Below are 11,708 nucleotides of genomic sequence, written 5' to 3'. Positions count from 1 at the left end.
TACAATTTCAGAGCAATCGAAATACTTATAAATACACAAGTTATTATCCTGAAACTAGAAAAATGCTTGTTTAGGGCCCCTTTTGGGTCCCTTATTCCTAAACGGTTGGGACCATTATCCCAAAAATCAATCCCAACCTTCCTTTTGTGGTATTGAACCTTACTAAAAAATTTCATAGAGATCCATTCACTTTACATTAAGTTATTGTCCAGAAACCAATGTGTCTTCGGACATCGACACAGAAGACGACGACACAATACCATTATACGATCGTATAAAAAGAAGTTAATCTGTGAGCTACTGCTCACTAATGATATTGGTACCCTGCCCGCTAAAAGTATAAGGTAAACAGGAAGTTATTGAGTGATGAATCTCAAAATGCATCTCAATGTATAGCTGACAAAATTCCTTGTAATGTAGTTACTGAGAAAGATGCAACGAAAAATATTCATGGGACGGACGCTTGGATTGACAGATGGACAGACAGAAAAACAGACAGAGCCAGAGGTAAAACAGTTTACCCCACTTTTTTACAGCTGGGGTATTAATAAAGCATTTTACCCCTATGTTCCATTTTAGCCATAGTGGTTATGTTTCTTGATGTACAAGGAAATAAAATACCAAATTTATACTAAATACTGTAAAACTCATTCAGCCAAAGTTTGACTGAAATTTCAGAAAGTTCCATACGCTTACACACAAGTTATTGTCTGGAAACAAGAAAAATACTTATTTTGACCCCTTTTGGGACCCTTGTTCCTAAACTGTTGGAATCATAACCCCCAAAATCAATCCCAAACTTCCTTTTGTGGTTTCAAACCTTGTGAAGTTGTGTTTAAATTTCATTTAAAGTTAGTGTCCGGAAACTAAGTGTCTTCGGACGACGCTGACGACGATGACGTGATACCAATATACAAACACAAAATTTTTTTGCGGTCGTATAAAAAATTGGCAAGTAAGGAAATTAATGTTCCCGAAAAAATTAGCAGAGGAAAACATGTACACCATAAAAGATTAAGGATACATACTGTTAGTACAAGTGCCTATATTGTTGTAATATCCACTGTTACATGCACATTTGTAGTTACCAGTTACCAGTACACATGTTGACTTGGCATCTTTACATTGATCTGATGGTCTACCATTAATACATGAAGCATCAACATCTATCTCTGAAATTAAGATTACCAAGAAATTAAAAATCACTAATTTTAAAACCATGCAGGTTGTTGTATAGTCATTTTGGCCATGTTTTTTATTGCTATAAAGGGAAGGAAAATATACCAGTAATTGTTTTTAGAATCAGAAATAAGTTATGTAATGACAGCAAATTTTTAATTTATGAAATCTTTTTTAATTTCAATTTTACAGCCCCCAGGTCAGCCATTAAAACGCATTCCAAGATGCAGAGATCAACAGCAGTTTCATTTGTGCTAAGCTGGGATTTAAGACTACCTATACATCTTCAATCATAAACTTTTGTCCCTACCATACCTATATAGCTACCAGCTGACCACATCATTGTGAATATTTATTTCTCTAATTCTTTGACTTTTTATCACTTTCTGCACCCATTGCATAAAAAAATTTAATCAAAATGTGGTTGCTGGTGATCTCAGAAGATGACCGGATGAATTTTGGGGTCATAACCTTTATCAGATTACTGGATGCATCAAAATATGCTAACAGGTGTTAATGAAATTGACAACTTTGATGAATGTGGAAGGCACTGACTAAGGAGTTCTTCTTTTAAAAAAAAATGAAGATTACTTTTTTTAATCATTAAAGAAAGATTCTTACATAGTTACTGGTGGATTATCAGATTTATTCAGATACATCAGATACGTCAAACAAGCTATGTGAGAGTTACAGTGACAATTTCAGCGATCAATCAGTAAATTTATTTTATGCACGGATCAGACGGATACGTATATAATTAATATTCTTATGTAAAATTAACTCCACATTATTTAGATTCGATAAATGTGGACCTCAAAGAAGACACCTTTATACTCGTTATTTTGAAATCAACTTGGTTGCAATAACACACAATAAAAAAATAAAAATTATTTTTCATGTATCACTTCATATTCTCTTATTTTAGTTTCTGCAAAATAAATTACCTAAGTGCAGAAAATATCATGCTAAGAATGTTTATGTACCGCTAAAAAGCAATAAAATGTGATCATTTCAAATAATACTCTATTTATTTATGCCACTGCCACTAGATGATTAAAAAAAAATGCTTGTGAGGGCAGCTGGATACGACCGAAGAGGTCCACCCTGATCATTTGGGCAAAAATGGACACAAAATTCGCCCTTGATACAGGTCTGAATTTGGATTGTAATTAAATATTTTAAAATATTTTTTTTATAATGACAAAAATACTAAAAAGTATTGAAAATAATACACTGAAATAAAGGCAGTTTCCAGATCAATTTTGGAAAATAAAATAATAACTATCCTGATAAACACCATTTTAGCACTCTTCTGGTTTGAAAATATACAACCTAAATAAAAACGAATCAAAATCTAAATTCAGTTTTATATGCATATTTTTTCTCTTCTTTTCAGATTCTTAAAACTTGGCTGAATAATTTTTAATAAAACCATTCAAACAGGAAAACCAACGGTCTAATCTATATAAAAAACGAGAAACACTTATGAACCTTGATATACTGTCTGAATTTTGATTGTGATCAAATTTTTGACATAATATAGGTTTCTGCCACAAAATAAATGTGGTCAAAGATCTTACAAATCTTCTTGAAACTTTTTAAAAATTCTAAATTTGAAAATTTTTGAAAAAAAATATGAATCCCTTAAAAAAATTGGAAAAAAAAATCCCCCCCCCCCCCCCCCAACTTTTTGAAACCCACTTTGGAGCAATAACCCCAAAACTCAATCCCAGCCTTTCCTTTGTAGTATGGAACCTTGTAGTACAATTTCAGAGAGATCCATACATTTAAACACAAGTTATTATCTGGAAACTAGAAAAAATACTTGTTTTTGGCCCCTTTTTGGCCCCTCTTTCCTACAAGTTTGGGGAAATTAACCCCAAACTCTATCCCAGCCTTCCCACTGTTATATGGAACCTTGTGGTACAATGTCAGAGAGATCCATACACTTACACACAAGTAATTTTCTGGAAACTAGAAAAATGCTTGTTTTTGGCCCCTTTTTTGGCCCTTAATTGTTAAACTGTTGGCCCCATAACCCCGAAAAACTCTATGCAAGCCTTTCCCTCTGTTATATGGAACCTTGTGGTACAATGTCAGAGAGATCCATACACTTACACACAAGTAATTTTCTGGAAACTAGAAAAATGCTTGTTTTTGGCCCCTTTTTGGCCCTTAATTCCTAAACTGTTGGCCCCATAACCCCTAAAACTCTATACAAGCCTTCCCTCTGTTATATGGAACCTTGTGGTACAATGTCAGAGAGATCCATACACTTACACACAAGTTAATGTTTGGAAACCAGAAAAATTGTAAGGGTTCCGCGGAACCTAGTATCTCACCTACTTTTGCTGTTAATCTCAGGCTCAACAAAAATGTGATTTTTGATTGTAAGAAGCTTCTGTCCAAGTTTGGTAAAAATCCAGGATAGTTTATGAATCTAATAAATGTTTTAATCAAAGTGCTGGATAGCACCTCTGGGAAGTTTGCAACTGTAGATGTGCATTATTTCAAATGGGTTATAGACGTGTATTATTTCAAATATCATAGCTTTGATGTCTTTAACTAAACCATCGTCTCTTCAGCAGTTATCAAAAACCACCTTTTTTCATCTGTTTGTCATATGAAATTTTATATTTTCTATTGCAACCTTAAACTGTAAATCTAAAATAATCAAATATACAGAAAGCTCTGTTAATTTCTTTCTGTAACCATGCCATGTGAAGGGCTTGTGATTTTAGTATTTTTCTTATTGATTAATACATGTAGGTCCTTCATATTTGTTTTTAGTAAATTGTTTTATTACTGATAAACCCTTTAGTATTCTTCATGTTCTTGTTTGAATTGTTCAACATGTTTCATATCAGGGCCTTTTATAGCTTACTATATGGTATGAGTTTTCTCATTGTTGACGACCCTATGGTGGCCTGTAGTTGTTAATATATCTTACTCCTTTTGGATATACATCGTAGCATTGGTTCATTTGCAAATAAACTGCTTCGCTGAGCGCAGCTGGATACGCCCGTAGAGGTCCAATCCTGAACAGTTGGGGCAAAAATGGACACAATATTCAAGCTTGATACAGGTCTGAATTTGGATTGTATTAAATATTTGACATATTATAGGTTTCTGAATAAATGTAGTCAAAGAACTTGAAATTGGCTATATGAATTGAATTTATATTCAATTAAAGATTTCTTGCTGTTGTGCAATACACTGTGCTGTTGTGCAATACTTAGTAAATCTGTTGTCAGACTATAAACAAATAAAGTTCAATTAATTCTCAATGTCATATTAGAAATTTATGAAAATGTAAAGGGAGCTTACATCAATAGATATAAACAATTCACCAAAGTTTCATGAGAATTGCTGTCAGCATTTTTGAGTTATTGTCTGAAAACTGAAAAATCCCCCCTTTTTTAATGAATAAAACCCCATAACTCAGAAATGTAAAATGTAAAATTTATAAAATTCTAAACAGAGCTTACATCAATAGATATAAACAATTCACCAAAGTTTCATACTAACTGCTGAAAGCATTTTTGATTTTTTGTTCGAAAACTGGAAAATCCCCCTTTTTTTATGAATAAAACCCTGTAACTCGGAAATGTAAAATCTAAAATACATAAAAATTGAAAGGGAGCTTCATGTCAATAGATATAAACAATTCACCACAATTTCTTGCAAGTTGGTGAAAGCATTCTTGAGGTATTGTCCGAAAACTGGAAAATCCCCCTTTTTTTACATAAAACCCCATAACTCGGAAACGTAAAATCTAAAATTTATAAAAAACGAAATCGAGCTCACGTCAATAGCTACAAAAAATTCACCAAAGTTTTATGCAAATTGGTTAAAGCATTTTTGAGTTAATGTCCGACATGTTGACGACGGACGGACAGACGGACAACGGTATACCATAATACGTCCCGTAAACGGGCGTATAAAAACACAACATCTTTTTTTTTTTAAATAAGACAGTTAACTTAAATTAATACAACTTTAATGAAAGTGAATTTATATTAAAGGCTTTGATCAATAAATAGGGAATGTGTCCATGGGACACAAATGATGCCCTGGCTAGCATTTAACATTATAAAGGGTCACAACTCAAGAACTGTAAAAGTGATGCTACCAAAAATTGTACTTGATCTGTGTTTTGGGGTAAAAAGCATTGTGTATACATTCCTACACATTAAGTTGAGGCAAACTTACGTTTAAGAACAGAAATGAAAAAAATCAGCATTTTTTCCATTTGTAACGGGGCATAACCATAGAGCAGTAAAAATGACTCCACTAAAATTCAACTTGATCTTGAGGGGGTCTCATCCCGATTTCCCGGTTTTAATATCAGAAAATCCGAAATCCCGGACATATTTTGTTAAAAATCCCGATCCCGATAAATTTGTTCCCCAATTTTAAAGTTTAAAGTTTCAATGCTTACGATTTAAACGTCTCGGGTATGATTGATGTTCAAAGTCTTTCAGCGTAACCAATCCGAATATGTATAATCAGTATTACCGTGACGTCAAGCTGCATATAAATTAAACCAAAATCGTTTAACGGTATAATTGAGGACCTGATCCGAGCTCAAAGCTTATCTCTAAACTTATTGTTACATGTACTCTGATCTGGATCTACTCTGTTTCTAGATGCGATTCTGATTGAAGTATAATGAAAATGGCACTTTTATCTGTCCAAGGTACAGTTTTTTGTCAATCCCGTTATATTTCAACATAAAAATCCCATTTCCCGTGGATAAAAACGTGGCTTTCCCGTATCCCGAAGTTTTTCTATCCCGAATTCCCAAACTTTAAACAAGGCAATCCCGATTTCCCGTTGCTAAAATCGGCCGATCCCGGCGTCCCAAAAATGGTCTCGCCCCCACTCTTAAGACAAACTAAAGTTAGAAAACGGAAACTAAAAATTGCAACAACTTTTCCCTTTGTAAAGGAGCATAACTCTAGAATGGTAAAAGTGATGCCAACAAAATTCAAACTTGACCTGTGTTTTGTGGTAATATCATTGTGTATAAGTTTCATACAATTTGGTTCAGGCAAACTAAAGTAAGATAACAGAAACCAATTTAGTGATCTACGAACACACGTACAAGTAAGGGACGTACATACTTACGTATACAGAAGAACAAGGGTAAAACTTAATACGGTGGGGGCATAACAATAGCAGTATGACGACAGGAATAAAAAGTTTATATACACTAGATTCATAGAGGTGCTTATAACCCTGTAACACATTTTAGTTGCTGCTGTGAAATTTAGCATTAAGGCAATAACATTTGAGATTTTTGGTTTTCAGCCATTAATTTGATATACTAGTAATCATTGCCTCTGTGTTAGGATGACACATTGTTAATTATAGGTCTATCTTAAAGAATCATACTGCCCCAGGAATAAAGTGTGAGGATAATAAGTTCTGGATCCGCCACTGCATTGTATAGCACTAAGAAAGTAATTTTGCTAGTACATGGACAATTGTTATTTAATCATGTAAATAATTTCTACAGCACTTGTCTTGATACACTGAGCTATTCTAAGAAGTAGAAGCTGACTCGGTTACTTTTAATACAAGCCTTATCCTTGAAACAATTTGTGCACAAATATTGTTGTTAATCGTAACACTGAGGAGGCTCAGTGATACCAATTTTCGTTGAGTAATGTTTTTCTGCTTGATCCAATTGAGCATGCTGAACGAATGAAGGTCCTAATATCCACATTGGAATGTGAAACGGCTATAGTATTTAAATAACGGAATGAAAAGTTTTCAAATGTTTTTTTGGCATCAAAACCTTCCAATCAATGATTTGACAAAAAACAAGGCACTTTTCTATCAAAGCCGGTATTAATTACCTTTACTCATCCTTGGCGTGAGACATAAGCCATATGATTATCGAGTATTTCTTTCACCTGTGTATTGTTAAATCAAACCATTATCACTTGTCAAATATCCGACAGCTTGGTTAAAATATAAACATGTTGTCAGTAAGTCATACTGGATTCTTTCAATGCACTCTGGCTTTTACTTATCTTATAATAAACATTTGTAAGTTGTACTTAGTAAAAAATAGCGCAGGAAAATGTTCATTCATGAAATATTCATGAATGAAACGCTGTCTCGCGTAGATTTCTTTTGATTTTCTCTTCAGCGCATGGCAGATCTGCGAAGTACTGTTTGTGATACTCATTTTCTAAATGAAATTAAATTCATCTGTCGGTGAACATTCTTTTCTTTTTTATTCAAGCTGCAGAGTGAATATTTGTGGCTGCCGCCGCCGCCAACGACGATTATGACCACGACGAGGCCGATTACGAAGAAGCCGACGACGGAATGTAGGATTGCTATGTCTCGCTTTTTCGACTAAAGTTGAAGGCTCGACAAAAGTGCTTGTTTTTAGCCCCTTTTTGGCCCTTAATTCCTAAACTGTTGGCCCCATAACCCCTAAAATGAATCGCAACCTTCTACTTGTGGTATTAAATATTGTGGTACAATTTCAGAGCAATCGAAATACTTATAAATACACAAGTTATTATCCTGAAACTAGAAAAATGCTTGTTTAGGGCCCCTTTTGGGTCCCTTATTCCTAAACGGTTGGGACCATTATCCCAAAAATCAATCCCAACCTTCCTTTTGTGGTATTGAACCTTACTAAAAAATTTCATAGAGATCCATTCACTTTACATTAAGTTATTGTCCAGAAACCAATGTGTCTTCGGACATCGACACAGAAGACGACGACACAATGCATTATACGATCGTATAAAAAGAAGTTAATCTGTGAGCTACTGCTCACTAAAGATATTGGTACCCTGCCCGCTAAAAGTATAAGGTAAACAGGAAGTTATTGAGTGATGAATCTCAAAATGCATCTCAATGTATAGCTGACAAAATTCCTTGTAATGTAGTTACTGAGAAAGATGCAACGAAAAATATTCATGGGACGGATGCTTGGATTGACAGATGGACAGACAGAAACAGACAGAGCCAGAGGTAAAACAGTTTACCCCACTTTTTTACAGCTGGGGTATTAATAAAGCATTTTACCCCTATGTTCCATTTTAGCCATAGTGGTTATGTTTCTTGATGTACAAGGAAATAAAATACCAAATTTATACTAAATACTGTAAAACTCATTCAGCCAAAGTTTGACTGAAATTGATTCAGCAGTTCCAAAGGAGAAGTTTTTTTAAAGTAAGCAAACTAGATGAACAAATTGTGAAAAATTGTCTGTAAAGGGCAATAACTCCTGAAGGGGTCAATTGACAATTTTGGTCATATAAACTTATTTGTAGATTTTACTTTGCTGAACATTTTTGCTGTTCAGTTTATCTCTAACATTTATAATATTCAAGATAATAATCAATAAATTGCTTCACAGAGCCCAGCTGGATATGACCGAAGAGGTCCAACCCTGAACCGTTGGGGCAAAAATGGACACAATATTCAATCTTGATTTAGGTTTGAATTTGGATTGTAATTAAATATTTGACACATAATAGGTTTCTGACACAGAATAACTGTTGTCAAAGAACTTAGAATTGGTTATATGATTTGAATGTATACTCAATTTTTTGCTTTTGTGCAATACACTATGCTTTTGTGAATTGCAGCCCCCCTTCCCAAAAATAAAAAATTACCCCCCCCCCCCCCCCTTTTTTTTTTGTGCAATACACAATGCTGTTGCATATAGACCCCAACCCCCAAAAAAATTGTATCCCCCCCCCTTTTTTTGCAAAAAAATAAAAATATGAAGAAATTTTCTTTTTGATTTCTGAAATCTGAAATGAGAAAAAATTATCCCCACCCTGCCCCCCCCCCCCCCCCCCCCCAAAAAAAATAATTCTTTTTTACACCCTCTCTCAAATTTTTTTTTTTCACCTCCCCTACCCTTTTTCCAAAAAAAAAATTCTTTCCCTCAAGATATGGTCATAATTTAAATTCAAATTTCCATTGGAGATGCAACCATAATTACCCATTTAAATACATCATAAAAGTCTTATAATAGAAAATTCATATTCCTTAATCAGCATAAATTTAATAGCAACTTCTTAAAGTAAAGTTTGACAGCTAATCACCTAAAGAAAATAAATTATTTCTTAATATATAATTTTAAAGCAGTGTAAGGGAGGTAATCCAACATATTATGTTTGGATTACATTTGGATTACCTCCCTTACACTGCTTTGAAATTGTCTTAATTGTCCATTATCCAAGAAACCCTTGTTTTTCCCCCTTTTTTACCCCTAATTCTTAAACAGTTTAAAGCCAATCCTAACCATCCCTTTGTGGTATGGAAACTTGTGGTATAATTTCAGAGATTCATACACTTAAACACAAGTTATTGTCTGGAAACTAGAAAAATGACTTTTTGGGCCTCTTTTTGGCCCATAATTCCAAAACTGTTAGAACCATAACCCCTAAAATCAATCCCAACCTTCCTTTTGTGGTAATAACCTTGTGTTTAAATTTCATAGATTTCTATTTCTTATACTTAAGTTATTGTCGGGAAACCAACTGTCTTTGGAGGACGACGACCAGGTGATACCAATATAAGACCACAAAATTTTTTGGCGGGTCGTATAAAAACTGCAAAATATTCTTAAAATTACCAATCTAGTGGCAGCAACCCATTTTACATTCATCTGAAAATTTCATGGCTGATAGAACCTTGACCTAATGAACAATTTTACCTCCCATATGATTTGCTCTAAATGCTTTAGTGTTTGAGATATAAGCCAAAAAACATTTTACCCTATGCCTAGCCACCGAAACATGTCGTTCTCAATAAATTACTGGAGCATTCCTTAAAGTGTTGTTGTTACCTGACCTACATTTTATGTTTTATTGTAACGACCCTGCATACCCGAGGTATCCACTTTATGGAATTTACTGACAGAAGATTTACCAGGCGTTGGTTCACTTTTGTTTAATTTATTTAATTAATTTAATATAGAAAATAAAGATACATACTGTTAGTACAAGTTCCTCCATTGTTGTAATATCCACTGTTACATGCACATTTGTAGTTACCAGTTACCAGTACACATATTGACTTGGCATCTTTACATTGATCTGATGGTCCACCATTAATACATGAAGCATCAACATCTATCTCTGAAATTAAGATTACAAAGAAATTAATATCCATTTATTCTAATTGACTTTTTATTATAAACTTCTTTATGTCAAATGCTGGTATTATGTTATCAAAAACAAATTATCTAAATATCATGTTCTTCAATAAGACATATATTTGAAATTTACCACTTTAACATTCGTGATTTACAACAAATTAAAGTACAAAACGTATGGTTGTCTTCATCAATGGTAGTTGTTCAATTGTTGAACTTCAATCAAGAAATTTGATACCAGGAACTAAATCTAATTTAGGTTTTCCAATATGTAGCTTTTAACTCCAGTTAAAAGATAGGGTATGTTGACTTTATGATATTTGAATTATTGCCACCAGAGACATATTATAAGATTCGACAATACTGATTTTAGTATTTTCTCAAAAAAGATAAAGAAAAAGAACTATATGTATACCATGGACAGATTAAAGATACATACTGTTAGTACAAGTTCCATCCTTGTTGTAATATCCGCTGTTACATGCACATTTGTAGTTACCAGTAACCAGTACACATGTTGACTTGGAATCTTTACATTGATCTGATGGTCCACCATTAGTACATGCTGCATCAACATTTATCTCTGAAATTAAGATTACAAAGAAATTAATATACACAATATCTGAATTATTTATTTCATCCATTTCTATGTTCAATTGACAGTGTAATCAGGGTAAGACCCACTGTTTGGCATACAATTAGTAAATCTAACATCATAATTTAACATGTTTTCAATGTTTCAAGTTGATGTAAAAGATCAGATACATACTGTTAGTACAAATTCCTCCATTGTTGTAATATCCACTGTTACATGCACATTTGTAGTTACCAGTTACCAGTACACATGTTGACTTGGCATCTTTACATTGATCTGATGGTCCACCATTAATACATGAAGTATCAACATCTATCTCTGAAATTAAGATTACAAAGAAATTAATAATCACTAATTTTAAAACAATGCAGGTTGTTGTATAGTCATTTTAAGATTAAGATTACAAAATTTAACAAGAGTGCACACCCTAATATGTCCTCTTGTACTTGACATTGAATTCATGTTGGAAGTCTATATGAACGTTGACCACAAGCATCACATAAACTTAACATTATCAATGTTCTATGAAAATGAGGTCATAGTTAGATGAACTATGCCAGACAGACATGTACTCCTTACAATCATTCCAAATAAAGAGGTCCTATACCTTATACATGTAGTACCTAAAAAAACAGATCCAACCACAAAATCTTAACATCGACCAATGAACCATCAAAATTAGGTCACATTCACATGAACCCTATCAGACAGACAGGGTCACCTTTCATGTTCATTTCATACACCAAATATAGAAGACATATTGCTTATAGTATCTGATATATGGACTTTTAA

At 33.5% G+C, this 11,708-nt stretch overlaps 1 long non-coding RNA gene across 1 annotated transcript; it reads right to left on the bottom strand.

Annotated features, from left to right (window-relative positions):
* Positions 1-1,034: 1,034 nt before the first annotated feature.
* LOC127707255 (uncharacterized) lies at positions 1,035-11,213 on the bottom strand. The gene is made up of 4 exons (XR_007984729.1): positions 11,091-11,213; positions 10,761-10,904; positions 10,161-10,304; positions 1,035-1,172 (listed from the first exon to the last, which is right to left on the bottom strand). It is a non-coding gene; the product is annotated as an uncharacterized LOC127707255 (long non-coding RNA).
* Positions 11,214-11,708: the final 495 nt, after the last annotated feature.

This window comes from Mytilus californianus, unplaced genomic scaffold, assembly GCF_021869535.1.
Source record: "Mytilus californianus isolate M0D057914Y unplaced genomic scaffold, xbMytCali1.0.p SCAF_60, whole genome shotgun sequence".
In the NCBI taxonomy this organism is placed as follows: Eukaryota; Metazoa; Mollusca; class Bivalvia; order Mytilida; family Mytilidae; genus Mytilus; species Mytilus californianus.
Note: the sequence above shows the minus strand (reverse complement) of the source record. Positions and strands in the feature narration are given on the sequence as shown.